We start from the raw sequence: 18,781 nt of genomic DNA, 5'->3' as shown, positions 1-18,781 counted from the left end.
TAGGTAGGAGAAGGAGAAATATCCCTTGGGAAGCAAAAATGAGACCGCGATAGATGCTTATCCAAGGATGCGCAACTACCTATCAAGTGCATATGGATCATAAGAAAGGAGGAAAATTCAAAGGCTAGCTTTCTCTACAATATGGGTTCAACTATATGACTCATGATACAAGAGTCATCTATATTAAGCTAGAGTGTAGTCAACTCTTAGGCTATTGAACAACCTTTGAAGCATTAATGACCCTATTTTTAAAAATGCTACATGATAAGGTGATACAGTTTGGACTTCACGACTTAATCATACAATTGATGTCTTAGCACATAATGCATGGGGAAAAGCAAAACATGTGACTAAATGGTTAAGGAACATTAGTACCAATATGTTCCCTATGTTTGTAGGACAATGAAATTCTTGGAAGAAATAGTAGGAGAATAGTATAGGAGTTGGAAAAAGGAAGAAGGAGATCATTCAATGCATTATGCTTTGTTAGCACTACTTCCATGAGGAGTGCTTTAGTGGACATTGGATTGTACGTTTGGGAAAGTTTCACGTGGAATTTTATTAAATAAAAAATAACATTCCAAAAACTCGTGAACAAATTTAGACACAACATAATTATACCTTATACTATAAATATTGCAAGAATCTTTGTTGAATGATCTACTCGTTGTCTCGCTTTGTAATAGTTTTTCCACCTTGTTTGGGACAACTCTGTCCCTCGAGATGATGAGGTAGCACGACAAGTAACACTACATAACTCTCCATAGCCTTGGACTTCTATGCTTGTTTATGCATTCAAGCATCCTACTCCCATACTGTGTGAGTCCCTCCTCCTCTTTGGTTTTGTGCCAATGCAATAATCTTTTTGATTTACACAAATCCACCTATGCAAGAATCTTTTTAATTTATGCAAGAATCTTTTTTATTTATGCAAAACCACCACGGTTGTAAATACAAATAAACAACTCTCCCAAGCTGGGGCTATATGTCAGTGTATGCTACCATGAAGCTCCTTGACACTATCATGATCAACGCTATGGAGGATGTCTTCCGTGGAATCATGTATATCAAATTCCCCATTCTTTTAGGTGTGCTAGTAGAGTCGTTCTTTGTATATGGCATATTGTTTTGTTTATTTGGGCATGAAGGTTATTATTTTTGAATTTGTGGTAGATGAAATTTATGGCCCAGGATTTGTGAAGGTTGTGCGATGTATCAATCAAGAGCAGATTGTCAGTTGGGACGATCTTCCACAAGGAGTATGCTTCAGATCTTGGTCTCAAAGTTGCAGCTCTCATCTGGTGTCAAAATTTCAAGTTTATCTCTATCAGGTGTGTGTGCATGTGCACTTAGAGGGTGTCACAGAGTTTTGTTCACTTTGTGAGGACCCATAGGTATTCTAATGCCATAGTTGAATATATTTGCATATGTGCTTGTGATGCTAAGCCACATGAACATTGATTTGTAGAGTAAACATGCACAAGAATTGATGACACTGAATATTTGCGTGCTCTTGCTTTCTTTGTTTCAACAAGAAGTTGCAATTCCCAATTGTAGCTCCCAAACATTCCCATTGCAAATTTAGATGAGCATTTCTCTCTTCTAACATTGATATTATTGAATAGAGAATGACTGTGTCTAATTTCCATAGATATTCCTACCTAGATGATGACAAGAATGCTTGTAACACTCCGTAGTCCCAATAAACCTAATCCAATAATTCTATAATATGGAATTGCATAAGCATGCTTTTATAACAGGAAAACTATCAGGCATGATGCTATGAGTTATCATTGATCATCTGTCCTTGCACAACTTCCACCCATCTTTTACTGATGACAAAGTGACGTGGTTAGTGTTTGTCATAGGATGAATAGAAAGGTGTGATAGGTCTCATTGCCAATCTGACATGGTATAAGCCGCACCTTTAATTATTTATTATGGGTTTATTCTTTTGTTCCTTTATTTTTGCTTTTGACACAAAATACAAAAATAGAGATACTATTATAGATACTGATACAAATGTAAACAAATATTGATCCTGGCTTTGCCTATTATCAAGATATCATATTATATGCTTTTAAATAGATGAACAATGTTTTGATTAGAAATTTGTACAAATGATGAAGTACTGAATGATGCTATTATAGATATAGATACTATTACAAATGATGAAGTATTGAAAGATATTGTTATAGATACAAATAGTGTTACAAATATAATTGATACTAGCTTCGCCTATTGGCACGATATCATATTATACGCTTGGAAAAATACGCTTGGAAATAAATGAACAATATTTTGATTAGAAAGTTTTTACAAATGATGAAGTATTGGAAGATTGATGCTCAGTATAGCTACGATGAAGTATTGAAAGATAGATTGAAAGATAGATACTGTTACAGAGACTCAAAATTATATGATCTAATTTTTTGGTCTTCTTTGCTCACTACCATACTATCATAGACTTCTTGTCTTATATACTTGGAAATACTTAAACAATATTTTATTTTCGAAAACATATTGCTCATTTCTAATATCAACATAGGCACATAGGTACAATTTTGAGGCCTATTGGACTGACATCATCCCTGTACACAAAGCTTAGCAATTGCCACCACTTAAAGACAAAATAAACCACCTAATACCCAACAGATAATAGGGCCCCCCAGTTAGTAAAAAATGAGTATTAGCCACTTAATCAAAGGGAGCTCATCGTGGGGGATTAAGCTAAGCTTTGTGAAGGGGGCACGATTAAAGCAAGCTAAACTAAGCGATTCAACTCATTAATCATCAAATTCAAGAAAATTCGAGGAATGGTGACTTTCTAGATTCAAGAAAGTTCTAGCTGCCTTGAGCGAATATATACAGACTCAAAGGAAGGAGATGGGGGAAGACCTGGAGATAGAGTGGAGGGGGAGGGAGAAGCACAGAGAATAGGAGTTGAGCGGAGAGAGTGAAGGGCAAGACAACCAAATGATAGGAGTTGAGCGGAGGAGCGATGAGGGGAGATGCAAGGCAGCAAGTGAGTTGGCAAGGACAGAGGGGGGCAACATGGGCAGAGATGAAAGCCTAGATTAATTAAATGAAAGCTTAGGTTAATTGCAAAATGAGGGGAGGGAGATACAACTAATTAATTGAATAGATCATAAGAGCGATTAGGAGATACAATTTCATTACATTGACCCTAGTAGCAACAAATACAAAGATATTTTATATGTGTCCTAATGAACTAGAGGTAATGCACTTGAGCATTCATGCTCTCTTGTTTGATTATTATTGTCTTTGATCTATGGTTTCATCATTGCCTTGCCATGATCCCTAATTCTTTGCTTAGCCTTTTGCTTTTCTTGCTTTGTAGAAGCTCAACTAGGGATCTCGGATCATGCTACCACTAATCGCCTTCTCTCTCTCTCTCTCTCTCTCTCTCTCTCTCTCTCTCTCTCTCTCTCTCTCTCTCTCTCTCTCTCTCTCTCTTGCATATTGTGTGAGGGGAAGATGTGGGCTCTAGGTGGGGGTGGTTGGGTTCATTGTTTGGGTAGATGTGGCAATCTATATATCCTCAAGTCCCTTCTAGAAATGCTGAAATTATTCATGGAATGGTGATATGAAGCTCTTTTGCTACTATGAATTTACTATCATACATGGTATTTTGCTTATACACTATTAATTTATGAGATGGATCTAAAGATGATAGGAACTCCATAAGTTATAGCCATCACAAAATTCCACCAAATAAGGCTTACAATGTAACCAATTAATCAAACCAAAATCCAAGGTGTTAGCTATTTGGTTGGTTGAAAATCCAAGCTATTAGCTTTTTGGCTAGGAGAAAAATTGGAGGTGCTTGCCTTCTCGTGTTTAGGACAATGCCTAAAATACAAAATAGCCTTCCTTTTCAATTGACAAGGTTTGTCTCATAAATTTTTGTTTACGACAAAATACATCATAAATACCTATTTTATATTAAAAAATGAAAACTTTCTCCATTTATGCTTTTTAGCCCTGCAAGGGTCTAAGGGATGGACATATTAGTCTTTTGCTAATCAAATCCGTCTCAATTCTTTTAGTTCATTTGGTCAATTTACCAGTTTAAGTTTTGGTTTAGTGGCTGATTAAGGCTTGCTCCTAGTGTGGTGTTAGGGTCAAGTTTTGTCCTCTTGTGGACATCCTAAATGCTTTTCTCTTTTGTTGGGTAGTTCTCTGTAGAGATGGATGCTCTATTTGTCTCTTATATGATAGCACTCTTGCCAAAATAGCCATGTCCCTCCTCCCACCCCACCCACACACACACACCCCTCTTTCACTTCTTTTCTCTCCTCTCTTTCACTCATCTACCCAGATGAAAATCCTAGGGAGGCTCAAAAGGAAATAGCATAACAAGATAGAAGGTGAAAGGAAAGTGATACCATTCCATTAGAGGGTGCCTTCTTAAATAGGCTAGTACAAGATCAAACATCATCTTTACTTGGCCAGCACTAGAGCGTTTTATGAAACTCTAAAATCCTCCAAAGCCACGTGGCACATTCTAAGCTGTTAGATCAATTGGCCTATTATTAGCTACTTACAATATACTTAGCAACTGGCCAAGTATTCTAGTTTCCCATTACATATTCCATCACTCCATTGATGCAATCTACTCTACCAATCCCACTCTTCTCACCACTCTAGTACTCTATAGCACCACATTTCTCAACACCCCCCCTTTTTATCGGGCTACTTTATACTTACAGTTATAACAACATTTTAAAAGGAAGGGCCTTCGTGGGGTGATCCCCACCTTGTTCATGTGACATGGAAAATTTCAAAGGGTTAGTTGAAACACGTGAACTTTTTGGTTGGGGAAAAAATGAGAGTTATTTTGTCTTCTCATTGTAGATGTCGATTTTGTTTCCATGTTCTTATCCATTTTGTCTTCGTGTTCATGTGACATGGCTACTAATACATCTACTAAATTAAAAAATTCCATATCTTCGTGTTTCCGCATCAGATTTCCATGAGGTTTTTCACATCGGATTCGTGATTTCGTGCCTCAATTGTATCAACATTCAACGAATGGATTTGATCAACCCAAAATCAGATAATTTGGATCACACGTTTAAAAATTCCATTCGTACTCTTCACTCAGCTCAACCCCCTTACGATTGTTTTATGTGCATGCCTTTTATCGAGTCCATTGTATGGGATCCCGCCTTCGTCTTCTCCCTCATCATGCCAATTGCCCCTCCCCCTCTCCCAGATGGATCCTCATGGCCACCTCTACCACTACCTTCGCTGGTTCTTCCGCAGAACTCTACCCTCTCTGCTCCCCACCGTCACACCCGATTCCTCTACCTCAACAACATCCGCAAGCCTTCATGCACAACCCTAAAGCTCCGTTATGCCTACAACGATGTCCTCTTCAACCGCGATGACTACGTCGATGTCACAGCAGAGGACGGGCCAGATGGAGAAAAGTAGCAAGGGTCGCAGGGGTGTGTGAAGGTTGTGCGAAAGCCAGAAAGGGGGTGGAGAGAAATCCAGAAGGAGGGCACGTGTCAACGTGTCCCTCCCCAAATTTATCCCTCCCCTAACAAATTCACTAATTGAATTTTTTGCCCCGATTGGTTCTCACGTAGATGCCCATTTTGGTTGTCCTCATGAATCTTGGGGAATGTCCTCAGATAACATTGTCGCTGGCTGAACAATTGGAGCTGTTTTGTCTTCCAGTATTTTGTGTTCCTCGAGCCAAAATCCAAGGACTTCTTGGTAGACTCCTTCCTCCAGCGTTCTGAAACCTTTATATACACAACGCGTTTTATTAGTTCTTGCGGATGGCGACCTGCAAAGCGACTTCGTTGCGCTCATGCACTTGGGAGCCGCAGTGGCGCTAATAAGTCCGAGACTCGATTGCCACACGAACGCCTCTTGGTACAGGATGTGGCCGTTTCCATGGCAGACTTCATTCAGGCGAACCAAGGCAGTTTATGCTGCCAGAACAACTGCTTCGGGTCCCCCACATGCACCGTCATGAGCGCTATAGGCTCCGGGTATTTAATCCTGTGTGCTACTTGTTTAACATGCGCCCCTTGCGCAGACGCCTATCAGTACTTACAGAAAGTTGTGGACAGCTGCCAGCAGACCATCGACGGTGAAGTACTGGTAGCAGGGCAGTACTTAATTTTCGGACTCGATTACGTTCAGGGATTCGGAATGTACAACGGCTTATACACCTAGCCGGTAAGTTCACATTGCTTGCCGCTGGATCAATGAAGGATTTACATCTCGAAGCTGTGAAGCGCATTGCAGTTTTTGAAGAGGCAACCCTTCATAGAAAACAATCATGGAGATGCAATAGTCATTGGAGTTTCTAAACAGGCAGCCATTTACAATAGAAACAATCAACAGTGTTACACTAGTCATTAGAAACAATCATGCGAATAAGACCAAGTACTAGTCTACAACCTGTTTTTTCTTTATGTGTAATGAGTCAGTAAACTCGAACAACTAAACTAAATTGCTTCGTATGCGCAGGCTTTGCTGTTACATCATCAACGAACATCTACAGTCTATGGACAGGAAGGAAACTTGTCTTGAGAATTTCTATCCAATGGCTCGTCCCATCTCTGCAGGGCTGATCATGCATTGAGAGCGATTGAGGCATTCAAACAATCGTACAAATAATGGCCACATTAAAAAATTATCCAGAAAAGCTCATGTCTTTCGCCTCACTCAAAGAAGGGAGTATGGTGTCTAGGATGGATGGAAAGGGATTAACAATCAGGACAAGTATAGGATTGAGAATAGGAGACTAGGATCGCATCTCATTTCGTGGTCTACCAATGACCATAGTAAGATTGTAATGCTTTTGCTCTCTAATTCATTAGTAATTGCATCTCCTAAACTAGCATGATTGGGACTAGGATCCCATCTCATTTCTAGGTCTACCAATGGTCAACTAGGATCCCATCTCATTTCGTGGTCTACCAATGACCATAGTAAGATTGTAATGCTTTTGCTCTCTAATTCACTAGTAATTGCATCTCCTAAACTAGCATGATTGGGACATCCCTTCAAACAAACATCCGTATTTCATGCTTTAGACCTCAAATAAAATTTCAATTAAAGTGGCTATTTCCAAAGTGATCTTCCAAGTGAATCCTATGGTAGTAATCCTCCATGCTTTCCATGGGTCCTTACTCTAGTGTCACTGAGATATAATCCTTAAATGGCCAAAGTGCTATTAAATTGGGCAATGAAGCGATCTTTAATGTTTGTGAATTGCTTGGGGGGGTCACTCATCATATGTAACCCTATCACGTGAGTTCAACAGAAGGATATATTTTATTTCTAAATTTTACAAAAATAAATATACATAAGGAACTATTCAAAATAGTTTTGGAAAAAAATTACAGATTTGTATAGAAAAAAAGTACATTTTATAAAAGAAAAATTTACAGATAAGGGATTTTAGAAATAGGCCTTGAATGCATGTGGTATAGAGGGTTTATACATAGTGACCCCCCTAAGGTGAATTGATGATTGAAATAGATTATAGTTGAGCATACCATATTTGAGATTGTCATGTGAATGTATGAGCTAAATATACCATTTTGTGTTCAAGATATGGTTGTAATAGTCCAAATACATTCAAACTCCTCAAGATGGTATTACCTTATTTGTGCACTAATCCAAGAGATGATCCTTGCTCTAGTGCCATTGAGAGAATAACCGTTGCAAGCACAAAGGCTATAAAATTTGGCAATGAAGTGATCTTTAATGTTTGTGGATTGACGATTGAAATAGACCAAAGTTGAGCATAACATATTTGAGATTCTTCTTTGAATGTACAAGCTAAGTATACCATTTTGTGTATATCTTGAATAATGGTTATAATTATAGTGTAGATACATTCAAACTCCTTAAGATAGTATTACCCCTGTGGGTTTTGTTTGCTAATTTAATGAGTTTTCAATCCTCAAAATGTATACCTAGTGGCTAGTTATGTGCCATAAGCAATGTCAAAACATATAACTGGTGTATGCTGGATGGGGTGAATTCCATTTCAATAGGACATGTATGAGTTTAAGGTTTAGCTATGCTATGTCGCATCATCTTAAACATTACATCATAACTTGAACAAAATGCCTCCAACTATGTCCTACATATGTGCACCATACAATGTCAAAACATTGAAGCAATGGCTATGGCTCTATCATAAATACCTAATTTAATAAGAACACGTATGAATTTTACGTTTTCTTGAAGTACATCACATCATGTAAGACACAACAACGTGATTGGAACATTGCAAAACATCTAGCCATCTTCTTTACTTTGGTTTCGTCCTCCAAGTCTTTCAAAAGCAATCCTTTTTCATGACACCAATGAGAATTAACTTCAAGTATGTTCTATAAAAGAAGTTTAAACACAATGGTTAAAGAGAGATCCACATTAACTTCTCAATCTATTCAAGGCTCCAATCAATGGTAATTCATCTACAGGGCCAAGAGATATAAAGCTTGCTCTTAGTGCTCACTACAATGTGCTTTGAAGCATCAAACTTGTAAATATTTTTAATTGTAAAAAATCCAAGTTTTTGTCCTATGATTTCATCCTAGCAAAGAAACATATTGTGTTTCAAATCTCTGCACATCTCATTCTCCTCCAAACTATCCTTAAAAAATTTATTAACTTCTTGCCAAAGAGGATCCCATGTGGCAATGATCTCATTTGCAAGTGGAATCTCTGATCCAAATGGCCCCTTCATAGACAACACAAAGGACTCTTTCTCCTCAAAATATCCATTAGAGATAAAAGTACTTTTCAAAGTGGATCATTTGGCACCAACTTGCCTCACTCCATCGTGTATATAAATGTGACATAAAGGGATTAATGGGGATGGGAAACTATCAAAACGCTAAGCCTAGCCATGGTTTGAGCAAGCAACTCCACTTAAAAATAAGCAGGAATTTGAGTGATTGAGTCATCCTCACCTTTTTTGTTTTTCTTCTCTTTCCTTCCTTAAATTGACTACTTCAATCGATTCTATCTCATTTAATTCATCCTCAGCTAAATCATAATCATCACCAAAAGAAATAGTGTGCATAGTATCCAAAGTTAGTTGCCAACAAATTTGCATCTTGTTAACATAGGTATTGATGAATCTATAACGTTAAATTGATTTTTTTTCTAGTAATTAGGACAATGCAACACATCTAGCCATCTTCTTTACTTCAATATCATCCTCCAAGTCATTCAAAAGCAATCCTTTTTCTTGATGCCAATGAGAATTAACTTCAAGTATGTTCTATAAAAGAATTTTAAACACAATAGTAAAAAAGAGAGCCACATTAACTTCTCAATCTATTCAAGGCTCCAATCAATGGTAATCGATCTACAAGGCCAATAGATATAAAGCCTACTCTCATACAATGTGCTTTGAAGCATCAAACTTGTAACTATTTTTAATTACAAAAAATCCCAGCTTGTGTCCTATGATTTCATCCTAGCAAAGAAACATATTGTGTTTCAAATATCTGCACATCTCATTCTCCTCCAAACTATCATAAAAAAATGTATTAACTTCTTGCCAAGGAGGATCCCATGTGGCAATTATCTCATTTGCAAGTGGAATCTCTGATCCAAATGGCCCCTTCATAGACAACACAAAGGATCCTTTCTCCTCAAAATATTCGTAAGAGATAAAAGTACTTTTCAAAGTGGATCATTTGGGACCAACTTGCCTCACTCCATCGTGTATATAAATGTGACATAAAGGGATTAATGGGGATGGAAAACTCTCAAAACACTAAGCCTTGAGCAAGCAACTCCACTTGAAAATGAGCATGAATTTGAGTGATTGAGACATCCTCACCTTTTTTCTTTTGCTTCTCTTTCCTTCCTTTGACTACTTCAATCGATTCTATCTCATTAAATCATAATCATCACCAAAAGAAATAGTTTGCATATTATCCAAAGTTAGTTGTAGCAAATTTGCATCTTGTTAACATAGGTATTGATGAATCTATAACATTAAATTGATTTTTTTTTTGTGTGCCATCTCCAACAAAAAAATGAATAGAGAGAGCTAAGAAAATAACTTCTTCCAAGTATATCTTTCTCCAAACCCATTGTTTCCTCTCCTTCTTTGCTCTCCACATGCTCGAACTCCTTATCTCCTTCTTTGTTATCAACATGGTCTAACTCCTTATCTCCTTCTTGGTCTCCATATTATGCCATTTCTTGACTACTTCTATAGTCTCCATAGCTCGCCCTATGTATAGACCTAGTCATCACCAAGGTTTTTTAATAATGATATAACCACACCTTAAAAGCTGACTCGCTATGCTTGATGAATCATGCAAAAGGATAGTGATAGAATTATACTCAAGTTCCTGCTCTTCTCTATTTCTTTATTTATCTAATCACCACACAATACTTACGTAGGCACAGTTTCCAAATTTCTAGGTCTTTCCTAGCTTTGCATTTACACCTTGTCCTAGACTTACAATTTTAGTTCACCTCCATGGTCACATGTGCATGCACACTCCTACTTAATTATATATCTCAGCATCTTGTTAGAAGTAATAATGTATTAATTATAAGGTAGTGACCAAAGTATAGTTAGGAATAAGAGTAGGGGAAGTTTTTATCCTTGTTTAAAGTATTTTCTCTCTAACCCTAGTTAGTGCTTGACTTAGAGTGCATGTGTGGCCTAACCTTAGTTAGGGAGGCACACTAGGGTTTTGTCATGTTGACAACCCTCTTGTATTCTGATTCTTCATCTTGCACACAACGGATTCAATTTGCTCCCTCCTCCTTCATCTTGCTTCTTGTCTCCATTTGTTCATATTTGGTATTAGACCAGGCTGCCCCCCACTTTCTCGTGCTTCCCTCGCCCTTGTGCTATGCAACTGTCATAAAAAACTTAACTTTTATCACAAAGAACTTGGCCAATACAACTCGTTTTGTTTGTAGCCACCTCTTACAGGCCTAGGCACCATTTTTGGAGATGTTCTACTATAATTTTGGATTTGGCAACTAGTTTTTTGAGGCTCTTTTGCTGATTTCAACCCAGTTTGGCTCATCTGCCACCTCTATAAGGTAGGGAAATTCTTTTTTAACATAGTGGGATCATTTTCTAGGTTAGAAAAACTCAATAATAAAATGACCATCTATACTTATCTTTTGGCTATCTTTGGAGTAGATTTTTAAATGCAGAAAGAGGATAAGAGCTAGGCACACCTATTTGGCTCTTCTTTCAAACTATACAAGGTGATTTTTAGGAGTGTTTTGATGTTTTCTCATTGTACCACTAGTTTCGAGACTAATAAATAGGCCTTTTGGATTAGTCTTTCTATTGTTTGGACTAGTTCCAAATGGTTGCTTGCAAGGACATCCTATTTATTGCACTCCCAAGTGCATTTGTGGATGGTATAGTTTTCAAAACAACTCCTTTCTACAAAAAAATTATTTAAAATCAGTCATTTATGGCTTGCTAGGCAAGAATTTTCGAAGGGGAGCACTCATAGTTAGTGGGAAATAATTTTCAATCCATGTTTGGGCTCTCTTTGGAAGTAATTTGTGTGGATATACACCTGGTAAGATCTCTGTTTGTCTTTATTTGCATTTAGAGTTCCTTTCACTATCCTTTGCTCGCATTTGTTAGCCCTCGTTACTATGTAGAGCTGATCAAACACCACAATCATGGGCATTAGCACACTATCCCCCCCAGCCAAGCTTTGTGATAGTAAGCTCAAAAAATTCCAATGTGTGCTCTTCTTGCATGCTACACACAAAGCCCACAGCTCCTTAGATGATTCTACTTGCCACATGTGAAATTTCTAGGACCATCCTTTAATGCACCATTTACCCCCCTCTTTGAGTAGCAATTACACACTTTTGGTGCATCTATGCCCTTGACCTTTAGAACCATCTAGTTAGTGCCAAAATGCCCACACCAAAAACCATGACATTGAATCCATTGACCATATGAATAAAGCACAATAAATACGAAAAGAGAAAGTAGATCAGCCCATGGTTGATGTGAATGTAGGTCACTCTTCTGTGGATGGTGAATCTAGTGGCTCTAAACAGAGCCTTGATGATGAGTTGGGTATTCCTTCTATTGTTACACCTGGAGTAAGGAAGACATTAAGGGATGTTTTGAGAGCACCTGGTAGTGAGCCTATTTTGCTCAGGTCTACCAGAGCTAGGTATCCTATGGATAGGCTGAAATATGATGGATTTACAGCCATTCACTATGCCTATATGGTCAAAGTGATACATGAACCAGAACCCACTTCTTTTGAGCAAGCCATGGGAAAAGAAAAATGGGAGAAAGCCATGGATGAAGAAATGGATGCCTTGGAAGCAAATGCTACATGGGAATTGGTGCCTTTGCCTAAAGACAAGAAGGCAATTGGCTGCAAGTGGGTTTATAAGGTGAAGCACAATGTAGATGGTTCTGTGAACAGATACAAGGCAAGATTAGTTGTCAAGGGGTATGCACAGACATATGGCATTGATTATGAAGAAACATTCAGTCCGGTTGCAAGGATGGCAACCGTAAGAGCAATCATTGCTATGGTTGCATCAAAGGGATTACATCAGATGGATGTAAAGAATGCCTTCTTGCACGGTGATTTGCAAGAAGAGGTCTATATGGAGCAGCCACCAGGTTATGTTCATGCTATTCATCCTGAGTTTGTTTGTAGGTTGAAGAAAGCTTTGTATGGCTTGAAGCAAGCACCCAGAGCATGGTTTGACAAAATAGGACAGTATCTTGTCACTATTGGCTTTTAGATTTCCAGGGTAGATTTCTCACTTTATGTGAGAAAAATAGAGAAAGGCATTATGATGCTTGTCATTTATGTTGATGATTTGATCATCACAAGTGATAGTGATGAAGATATCCTTCATGTGAAAATGCTATTGAAGCAAAATTTTGAGATGAAGGATTTGGGAGAGCTGTGTTACTTCTTGGGCATTGAGATGATTAGATCCACAAGTGGGATATGGCTCTTGCAGAGGCAGTATGGATTGGACATGCTGTCCAAATATAGGATGATAGGCTGTAAGCCTATTTCAGTTCCTTTGGAGCAGAATGTGAAGTTGAGCACAGATGCAAGTGAGCTTTTGGAAGACCCTACTATGTATAGACGCATAGTAGGAAGTTTGATTTATATGACTATTACTAGGCCTGATTTGAGCTATGATGTTGGGTTGGTAAGTCAATTTATGCAGGCTTGGGAGTGCTGCAGTCACTTGGAGCAGCAAGAAATAGCCTACAGTTGCCTTGTCAAGCATAGAGGCTGAGTACAAGCGTTCAACAATGGCTGCATGTGAGGTAGCTTGGTTGTGTAAGCTACTTTATGATATGCATTAGTCTACAGATGGGCCAGTTGTCATTTATTATGACAACATGAGCAGTATACACTTGGCAAATTACCCAGTCTATCATGATAGAACAAAGCACATTGAGGTGCATTATCACTATGTGCCAGAGAAGGTTCTAGTAGGCTTTATTGATCTAGTTTATGTCAGCACAGAGGATCACGTAGCTGACATATTCACGAAGGCATTGGGTGTAGAGAAGCTGTGCAAGTTCAGAGACTTGCTTGGTGTTCAGGAATTGGGATTGAGCTCGAGGGGGAGTGTTGAGATATCAAGCTCCACTCGTGATATGCCAGGGTGACTGTTGTGCATTTATGTCACCGACTTGTTAGCTGCAGATGCGGTTGGTACACTGCCCATGAATAATAGCTGGATGACAGCTATCTTTATGTACTCTAGGTAGTGGCTCAATTAGTATGCCACCTTAGTTAGCTGAGTTTGGTTTGAGACCCACATATAGGATTCACCTATTCCTTTTGTACTAAGAGAGAGTTCTTTTGGCTTTCACAACTAAGAAGAGGAAAACTGTTTTCAGCCTCCACCTTTGTGTATATTCCCCCATTGTGTATGTGACAAAGTTGCAAGTGAAACTCCTTACTTCTCTCCCACTCTCTTCACAGCTTCACCCACTCTACCTTACTCACTTGACATAAAAAACAATGTATCACATCTTCATGAATCTACCTTTTTATTTTTGACCAAAAGAAATCTTGCTTCATGAGATCATATGTCTTCTTGATTCTTGGATGTCCCGCACACATGCTATCATGGTAGTGTTAAATGACCCTTTTCCTAAGATCATTTTGATTATTTACTACTACTGTGCCATTTTATTTCAGTATACCATTTTCTATGGTATGGGTGGTAGCAAGCTAAGGGTGTCCACTTCCGGACCACTTTCGGGTGAGTGTGACACCCGCTCGAGTGAAAATACAAAGGTTTTGCTTCGGTCTCCTATACCTCGATCGAGGTATAAGCTCCAATGAAAATCACACACGAGCACAACCGAGCCTAGCCAATACCTCGATCGAGGTACGTAGCTTTTTTACCGGACCGAGCCTGTACCTCGATCGAGGTTTGCTGGCAAGCCAGCTATACATGCCACATCTACCTCGTTCGAGGTATTGTGGCAATCCAGCTCAACCTCGATCGAGGTCACGTGGCATGTCCAGCATACCTCGATCGAGGTATGTGCCATCCGACAGGGCAGCCAACAGGGCGGATGACATACCCCGATCGAGGTATGCTGGACACATGACTTGGCATCCCGTTTCTGCCAACACACCACGATCGAGGTATCGTGGCATGTCAAAACCTCCATCGACGTGGATGTACCGAGATGTATGGGCATGTCACAATACCTCGATCGAGGTATCGTGGCAGGGCAATACCTCGATCGAGGTACATGTAAAGAGATGTATGGGCATGTCAAGAATACCTCGATCGAGGTATTGTGGCATGCCAACGAGATGTATGGTTATGTCAAGAATACCTCGATCGAGGTATCGTGGCATGCCAATACCTCGATCGAGGTATATGTGCCGGGATGTATGCGCATGGAAAGAATACCTCGATCGAGGTAGCTAAACCCTAATTTTTATTATAAAAGGAGAGCGACCCCCCTCATTCCGCATACCTCGATCGAGCTCTGCCTCATTCACCGATTTCGGATTTGCCGGACTTCGACGGAAGAGCGCGAGCGACGGAGAGCGACGAACGGACATCGACGGAGATGGACGGAGCAGGAGCGGGAGAGTCCAGGTTGGCATTTTCTTTTGTGTAGCATTTTCTTTTATGTAGCATTTTCTTTTATGTAGAATTTGATTTAATTTTAGTTTAAAAGAAAAATTATAAAATGCATTTTAATGTTTTTCTGAAATTTATGAATTACGGGATTTTTTATTTAAAATGTGAAAATTAATTTTTTTTTTTTAATAGAGCTTTTTTTAGTAAATAAAAAAACGTTGATATTATTAATTATAAAATATTTATAAATTTGAAATGTAGTTGTAAATTTTTTTTTAAATTTTTAAATTACGACATTTATAATTTAAAATGTGAAAATTTTAATTTTAAAAAACGTAATTTAAAATTTTAGTTTATAAGAAAAATTATAAAATGCATTTTAATGTTTTTCTTAAATTTATAAATTACGAGATTTTTTATTTAAAATGTGAAAATTAATTATTTTTTTTAAATAGAGCCTTTTTTAGTAAATAAAAAAAGTTCATATTAATAATTATAAAATATTTATAAATTTCAAATGCATTTGTAAATTTTATTTTTTAATTTTTAAATTACGACATTTATAATTTAAAATGTGAAATTTTTAAATTTAAAAATCGTTTAATGAGGCATTTTTTATTAAAAATGTGAAAATGTTAAATATTTCTGTTTTTTTTATGTAGCATTTTCTTTTAGGTAGAATTTAAAAGAGAAATAATAAAAAATTTTAGGTTAAAAGAGAAATAATAAAAATTTTCTAAATTTGAAATGCAATATAATGTTTTTTTGAAATTTATGAATTACGACATTTTTTATTTAAAATGTGAAAATGAAATTGTATTTTCAAAATAGAGCTTTTTTATATGAAATTGTATTTTAAAAAAACGTTCATATTAATAATTATAAAATATTTATATTTGAAATGCATTTGTAAATTTTTTTAAAATTTTTGAATTAGGAGTTCTATATTTCTGTTTTTTTAATGTAGCATTTTCTTTTTGGTAGAATTTAATTAAATTTTAGTTTAAAAGGAAAATTTAAAAAAATTTCAAAATTTATAATGCATTTTAATGTTTTTTTGAAATTTGTAAATTACGACATTTTTTATTTAAAATGTGAAATGAGATTTTTTTTTGTTAAATAGAGCTATTTTTATTAAATAAAAAAACGTTCATAGGAATAATTTTTAAGTATTTATAAATTTGAAATGCATTTGTAATTTTTTTTTTTTTGAATTACGACATTTAAAATTTAAAATGTGAAAATTTTAAATTTAAAAAACGTTTAATGAGGCACAAGACTCGCTCGACTTATCAAATTAATAAGACATTTTGTATAAGACTCACTCGACTTATCGAATTAATACACAAACATAAACCTACTAGTCAACTATTGGAGTTGGACATTAAAGATTGACTAGTGACATGGTTGGTGACCAAAGCTTGAAGTTGACTAGACACTTTGGGACAAGCAAGTTCTTTAGAAGGAAACTAGGTTTAAGCTTGGGTAATCATCCCTAATATATTGGGAAATTACTAATGATAAATCATCCTTTAACTATTTGGCAATTAGTAAGGATCGATTCTACTAGGAAATATGTTGAAGGCATATGTCCCCTATTAGTCAATAGATTGATTAGACTAAGCATGCATGATAAGGCTATAGCTTGGAAATGCCTAGATAGTGGCTTAGTCCAAATCTTCAATATCCCTTAAGAAGACATGAAATAGTGGCTTAGACCTTAAGAAGACATGGAGTTGCAAATGTCTAATTCTTCTAAGTTATGCATAGACTCTAGCATAACTGAAAAAAGAATATTACAAGATTGAGAATATTTGGATGGGTCTTCAAGAACTCGAATATTACGGTCTATGCCTATAAACTGTTTGAGATTCTTATGCTATCACTATGGCATGCTTTAGATCTAGCACTTTGATCATGTTTGTTGTCTAGTTCCATAATTCATCTACTTCTCTTATATGTATAAGAAGAAAGAAATACGCCATAGAGAAACTGAAAGTTTAACTAGAATACCTAACATTCATTGCACATGGGACTCTAGTGGATCTATATTCATTCCACATTCATGCTAATATATGCAAGTGTTTTGATCAACTATAGACCCAAGTTCAAATAGAGCCTGTTAATGACTGAATCTCTCCTAATCATCCCTTAATGATCATAGATAAGAGACTTAAGAGAGAGAGAACTCCATAACCTTCAAGAGTCGACATTTGAAGCATCCCATTCCATGTTGTTTGCTACATGGCAGCTCGCCATGTGGCACACATACATCCCTTTTTGCACCGTAGGGAAACCTATGACTAATGTTAACAACATTTATCTTGTCTTTTACAAACGACTAAGATGTTTTCCCAAAAAGACTTTGTATCAATAATCACGTGAACCACCTCATAACCAAAATAGTGCGGATGCTACATATCTCCTTTCCCTCGTTGAAACTATGTCACACATGGAATGTCAACCACATGCTCAAGGAATTATATGCTAGTTTCATTGTAAGCAAGGGTGGTCTCTTTCTTGCTAGTCCAACCATAGGCAACGATGACGCTTATTACTTGAGCTCAACCAAAATTAACATTAGTTATCGTATGCAACCCTTCCCATTGCATAGGGACATCCAAGGATTTAATTTTCAAAGTTTTTGAATCCTCTTCTAGGGATCTTATGCCCTTTGTTGTTGCTACGTATGTGGATGATCTCATTCCAAAACTATTTTTACAACTAGAAGTCGAGTGAGTCTTATACAAAATGTCTTGAACCAAGTGATGATCTATAGGAATGGCCAGTAGTTGAGGTGGATTGCCCAACCAAAATAGATAATATTGAGAAGGCTTAATTATTTTCTCAAAGTTCTCGCTTTAAAAGGTCTGTAGTGTGAACCCGCTCTCATTTTTAATGTGTAGTCCGAGAAATACTAGATGCGCCTTGCTTGTGTATCGTTCAAAGTAATGTATTAGGTATCCTTCTATCTCCTCCATATCTATTGCAAACCCAAGGCAGTAAAGCATCCAAAGAAGGTCTTATTAACCAAACCTCTCCACTATCTGTCCTTAGTATAGGGGCCATTAGTGGACAATGTGGTCCTTACACCACATGTGGAAAAGTTTCATATTGGATAAAAAGTGAAAAAAGGGAAACATATAAGGAGAAAATATTTGAGACATCTAAGTTTTAAAATGCAACGACTAGAGTGAAAAAATTCTAATCAAAATTAAGAATTATTAATAATATTGATTAATATTGAGCCACACATTTGGCCCATCTACCGGTCGGTAGGTGCATAGGATCTACCTCATCAAGGAGTACGTACAAATAGTTTTCATTACGTAAATAGATTATAAGTCATATTGAATAGAATATTATTTTCATTACCCAAATAGAACATAAATTTCCATGTGTTTTTTTTGTGCATGCGCCAGCCACAGCGCACAGGTTCTAGCACCACTATTCGTATGCAGATAGAGATGTTGAGAGCTGAGATGAGGGCACTGCAGGATGCTAGGGCACCCCCTCACTTAGTTGCGAGCCTGGATTCAGTTATTGAGGCTCTGAGTCGATTGGAGACAGTTGAGGATGTTGTGGATAGCTTTCAGGCACAGGCCGAGGCGGAGATCACTGGTGGTGGCTTGGATTGGAGAGCGATTCGACAGTTGTT

The sequence above is a fragment of the Dipteris shenzhenensis genome, chromosome 24 (genome assembly GCF_047967505.1).
Source record: "Dipteris shenzhenensis isolate YYH24624 ecotype China chromosome 24, Dip_SZ_1.0, whole genome shotgun sequence".
Taxonomy (NCBI): domain Eukaryota; kingdom Viridiplantae; phylum Streptophyta; class Polypodiopsida; order Gleicheniales; family Dipteridaceae; genus Dipteris; species Dipteris shenzhenensis.
This window is presented reverse-complemented; position numbering follows the sequence as displayed.